The sequence below is a fragment of the Cebus imitator genome, unplaced genomic scaffold (genome assembly GCF_001604975.1).
Source record: "Cebus imitator isolate Cc_AM_T3 unplaced genomic scaffold, Cebus_imitator-1.0 Scaffold350, whole genome shotgun sequence".
NCBI classification, from domain to species: domain Eukaryota; kingdom Metazoa; phylum Chordata; class Mammalia; order Primates; family Cebidae; genus Cebus; species Cebus imitator.
In genome coordinates, this window is record NW_016107665.1 from 1446282 (window position 1) to 1452163 (window position 5882).

Sequence of the window (5882 nt, forward strand, 5' to 3'; positions counted from 1 at the left end):
TTTTGAGATGGAGTTTTGTTCTTGTTGCCCAGGCTGGAATGCAATGGTGTTATCTCAGCTCACCGCAACCTCCACCTCCTGGGTTCAAGTGATTTTCCTGCCTCAGCCTTCCAAGTAGTTGGGATTACAGGCAAGCACCACCATACCTGGCTAACTTTGTATTTTTAGTAGAAACAGGGTTTCACCACGTTTGTCAGGCTGGTCTTGAGCTCCTGATCTCAAGTGATCCACCCGCCTAGGCCTCCCAAAGTGCGGGAATTACAGGTGTGAGCCACCACACCCGGCCACCACTGCCTTTCTTACTGAATTCCATCCTGGGTCTCTACGGAAAGACGGAGTGTTCTGTCCCTGGGAAGCCTTGAAGTGAGAAGGTCTGATAGGTGACAGGACGTGTGAATGTGCTGTTTTACAGCTTTGTTTCAAGAAGCTTCATCATTCATTGTTGACATTGAAAGGCATAAGATTTTCTCTTTTAGGAACAGATAGGAAAGAAAATATCAGTTAAAAGAGAAGAGCAGGGAAGGAAGAAATAGATAAGCTTTGACCATTCTCCTCTGCCTCTTTGTCAGGTTGTCTTAACACATTTTTCTTAAAAGCGCTGGAGTGCTGACTTAATTCCTCAGCAGTCCATTTTGTGATGTCAAAGGGGTGTGGGGGTGTCTGTGTGTGTGTGTGTGTGTGTGTGTGTGTGTGTGTGTGTGCATGCATAGTTGTGTACACAGCACATGATGGCAGTAAGGGCAGAGAGAGTCTTGCTTTAAAAAGTAGAGTTAAAGACTAATAACACCACATCAATATGACAGCTACTGACCAAATAAGAAAAGAAACAATTGAACTTAGAATGATTAAGCCTGTCTTAATCAGAGGCTATTACCTTGGTTCCCTAGAGCATGGTGACCTAAAAGCTGTTTGTACCAATAATGTCTTATATTGCTTTCACTTTCTCTTTTTTTGTTTTTGTTTTTTGGTTGCCTGAGGGGAATATTGCTGGGCTTTCAGGATGATTGGGGGATGCAGGGTTGTGTATTGTCATCATGCTGGAAGTCAAGGCTGATGTGAAGGTATTGGTGGGGGAAGCAGCAGGAGGACCCATCTGCAAATGTCATTATTTGCATCTTGCAAACCACACACAACCTTGGGGCTTGGTTCTTCACTACAAAATGGAGCTTTAATATATGATTCAGGCCCCTGACCTACTTTCCTGGTTACTCAAGGCTCAATGAACCCGTTAGGAAAGCCTGGCCAAGGTGGAGTCATCCTGATCATCCCTGGAACCTTTCCTTCTTTCTTTACTTTCTTTTTTTTTTTTCTGAGATAGAGTTTTGCTCTTATTGCCTAGGCTGGAGTGCAACGGCGCAATCTCGGCTCACCACAACCTCGAGCTCCCGGGTTCAAGTGATTCTCCTGCCTCAGCCTCCCAAGTAGCTGGGATTAAAGACATGCACCACCATGCCTGGCTAGTTCTGCATTTTTAGTAGAGACAGGGTTTCTCCATATCGGTCAGGTTGGTCTCAAACTCCAGACTTCAGGTGATCCGCCTGTCTCGGCCTCCCAAAGTGCTGGGATTACAGGCTTGAGCCACCACATCCAGCTGAACCTTTCAATCCTGTGGCCTATTGTGGAGTCCTCTCCACTAGGGTATGGTTGGGCTCTGGTGGCTGCAGTGTAAGCTGAAGATTCTTCAGTACCAGAGACCAAATTAATCCATCCTTATAACTGAGTTAAAGGTAAGAAGGCCTAGGCTGTGGTTACAGCAAGAAATATGGGAAAATGCCTTCTGCCATGAGGTGGTCTTGGAGGTTTCTGCATCCATGCTGTTGGAACGTGATGCTGTCCCAGAGCCAAGAGGAAGCCAGCAGCAGCTGGGAGCAGTTAGGCTGCTGCACCAGGTGAGGGCAGGGGGAGGACAGGAACTTCTGCAGCATGTGTGTTGGGGGCTGAGGGTGAAGCATGGGTTGAGGCCAATGGGCAGAGAGGAATTTTACATGGAACCACCTGTCTTTTTAGAGAATAAGACTCTTTTAAATCCAGCCAGTTCTGGGCTTCTGTGTTGCCAGCCTGGCTTTCAGACTGTGGTCTGGTGATGTCATTTTGCTGGAGAGGGCAGAGATCTGAGTGGGCAGATGGGAATGGATGCTGGAGGAAGGACAACAGGCCCACTCCTGTGTGAGTGTGTAGTAGAGGGAGGCTGGGCATATGGATGCTGTAGGTGGGATGGGGCCTTAGTTCCCTATGAAATCTGTCCTCAAACACTGGACAGATGCCACCTTCTCTCATGGGCCACAGGGCAAGTTTGAGAGAGTCTTCCTACACTCTTGACTTTAAGGCATTCATCTTAATGATTTGCAAGCATTTGGGATCATGGCACACACAAGGGTGCTCATGTCAGATTAGCAAATGTAGGTACATAAAAGACATTTTAACAGGAGCTGGTCTTGCTTTGAGGCTTTTTAGATTGTTGACTTTCACGTGGTTTTATAGGTCAACAATTCTATCTTGTATTTTCTGGAGTTGTGTTCTCTTTGCTTAGGAAAATACAAACAATTATGTTTGTTGCTTTTCATCTAGTTGAACAAACAAAAACAAAAACAAAAAAAAAAAATAAGGTTCACTTTGCCTGGAATAATAGCATAAATAGTTTACTGACATCTGCCAGAATGTGGTCTCTCAGCCCCTGGAAGATTATAGTCAAATACTTAGGCAGGCCAAAGCACTATTGACTTGAATGGGGAAAATGAATGAACATGCTCACTACTGCCCTTCATTATTTTCTTCCCTAATTGTAATATAATATCCTGAATCCCTTGAAACAGTCGAACACAAGAACCTGAGACTGAAGTTTGCTTTTTCCCTGATCTGGGCAAGCCAGCGGCAGGGATGTGCACCTAGATACGATGGCACGGGATGCTAGAAGGCCGCTCTGACATCACCTGGTCCTCACCATTTAGTTCACAGAGGAGGAATGTGAGACTCTGAGATGATAAATGGCTTGTCCAAGGACACACAATTCTTACTTAGGGGCCCATTGATTGCTACTTGGGAGGTTACAAAAGTGAGGTGTTAGTTGGATCAGATATCTGTGCCTGCTGGTGCGAGGTTGACATATGGATGAAACTGAAGATGGCATAAATTGTACTTGCTGGATGGTGTATACAGAGGGAAGAAACTTGAGGAGTGTAGGGTTAGTTGTAGCTCAAGGACAAATACCAAGGTGTTTCCTCTTGGCAGATATCCAGTTACATTAACATAAGTATTTTAAACTCTGCTCAGCTAAAATAGGATTTGGATATATTTGCGGTGGTTGCAAGGAAGGACTAAGGTAAATGCTCCTGATAAAAGAATCAAGGAACATCTTGCTTTTTGCTTGCTTGTCCTGGCCACGCCTTTGTTACACATGCCTTTTAAAATTTCGTTATCACTGAAAGCTAATGCAGTTCTAGTAGTTAGGCCATTTTGTTTCTTGGCAAAAAAGAGTTCTTAAGGGGATGATCCATCCTCTTGGATGTGCAGGAAAGAAGGTTAGATATTAAATTTTCTACATTGTTCTGCCTTTTGGTAGGGTGGAATTATTCCCAAATAGCTCAGTTGCTTTCAGCAGGAGATGAAATGATAGATGTTCCCTTTCTGTCTTGCTGTCTCTTTGTTGCCCCTGTTGGTGAGAGCTGGTGAATTTTGGGAGCTAGCCAAAGAGGGAATTACGTAAGTAAAATCTTTGGGTTTTTTACCTTATATTCAGAGTGGTAACATTAACAGTTGTAATTATCCTTGAGATAACTAAAGAGATTCATCATACACAGAATCTTCTTCTGAAATGTTGATTTGTGATGCCTAGAGACTAACAGAAATGGAACTGCTATGTGTGAGACACATTATTGTAAAAGTCAAAATAGCATTGCCACATGCAGACTAAGGATTTTGTGTCTTAGCTATACTAGAATTACCTGTATTTATTTGAGTTTTAAAAATTGGTTATTATGAAGTTACCTCATTAGGGTGAAGTACATTACTTTTCTTTACCTTTCCTAATTTCCCCAAATTTTCTTTTCTTTTTTTTTTTTCCTTTAAGAAAGCATCTTGTTAAAACTTCCAGAATAAGTGATTTTTACTAGACGATTTTTGGCTTGCTTGTTTTCCCTGCTTAATTGTTTCCAGGTGGGGCTTATGTTCTGTTTCCTTTGCCTGTGTCATATGCAGTTTTAGCATTGAAATTTAATCCATTAAGATTCTAATCATGCTATGAATTTCATTTTGAACAGAGAAAATTACAAAAAGGGTGAAATCACACAGGGAATGGCAACATGGGAAGCAAACATTGTCCTTTTCTAGAGTCCCAATATAGAAATCAGAATTTCATAATTGTATTGACATACATAGGTTCTTTGAGAACTCTTAAGATTAACAGTAATGCTAATTGATGGTTATTGCTCCATTTTCATATTGCAGTTACTTAGTCTAGGTAACAAGGTGTGGACTGTAATTTTCTCTCTCCTTTACTGGTAACTTACTGCGTAATTCTGGGGTAAAGCTAAAATGGTTGTGGTTTTGAAACTATTCAAGTACCTATGGGGGCTTCCCTGGCCTTTTAACATAGCAGATTCAGATTTCACTGTGTAGGTATCCCATGATGACTTGTATAGGCAAAACCATAATTTCCGCAATGCCTTTGAAACAAGAGCAAAAGTTGTAATAATACTAAACGCATAGAACCTCATGTATAATAGCCCTTCAATAACTTTTTTGTTTAATTAAATGAAATTATTATAAACGTATGAATTATAGTAGAGACCATATGCTTTTTCTAAGCTTATGGTAAAATAAAGACATTTTTCAGAGAAAGATCTATATTTTAAGTCTCCATTTTTGACCCTCATAATTAAGATGTAGGATTAGAAGAAGCGGTGAGCATTCCTGTGTACCAAGCATGGAAAGATAATCCAGTTATGAGACCACCCACTGGAGCAGAAGGTTGCATATTGCTCTCAGAACCAGAGCAGAGAATCCTGGGCGACCTTATGAGATGTGGTCATGAAATGATACTGCACTGTATGTACCTTCTTCCACTCTAGGAATTCCTGGTAACCTGCAAAGTTTTCCCAGATAATCTTGGAGACCTAACCTATTTGATGGCATAATTCCCAGTTTTCTATTTTATTTATCAGAAAATTTGGTAGTGGGGCTGGGCGCATTGTCTCACACCTGTAATCCCAGCACTTTGGGAGGCCAAGGTGAGAGGCAGAAGGATTGCTTGAGCCCAGGAGTTTGTGACCAGCCTGGACAATGTAGTGAGATGCTGTCTCCACAAAAAATTCAAAAATTAGCCAGGCGTAGTGGCACATGCCTGTAGTCCCAGTTACTTGGGAGGCTGAGGTGGGAGGATCGCTTGAGCCCACTGGAGGCTGCAGTGAGCCTTGATCACGCCACCACACTCCAGCCTGGGCCACAGAGTGAGACCTTGTTTCAAAAAATAAAACAGGAAATTTTGGTGATGGACTTCATCTGGGCTCTGCCACTTCCTTGATGTCACCGGTTCTTTGTGGCCTTGGATGAAGTAAATAAGATAAATATGGTGTGCCTGGCATGTAATACGTGATAAGTACATGGTGTTGTCATTTCTCTGTGAGATAGTGCTTTCATGTCAGCCACCTGTGAAAGTTCCTCAGGTTATACTGATTCCAAGTTGATTCTTTTCCTAAGAGAAGAACCCTAAGCTGAGCTTCAGGAGGTGTCTTGGTGTTTCCTCCTGTGAAGTTTGTTTTTAAAGCTTTTTAGTTTTGACCTGCCCTTTTGTGTTGATGTCTGTTTTGTGTGCTTTTCCCCCAAATGAGGTATTTTCCAAAGTTGTTGTGATATTCCAAGGTAGGGCCATGTAAGGTTAAGCCATA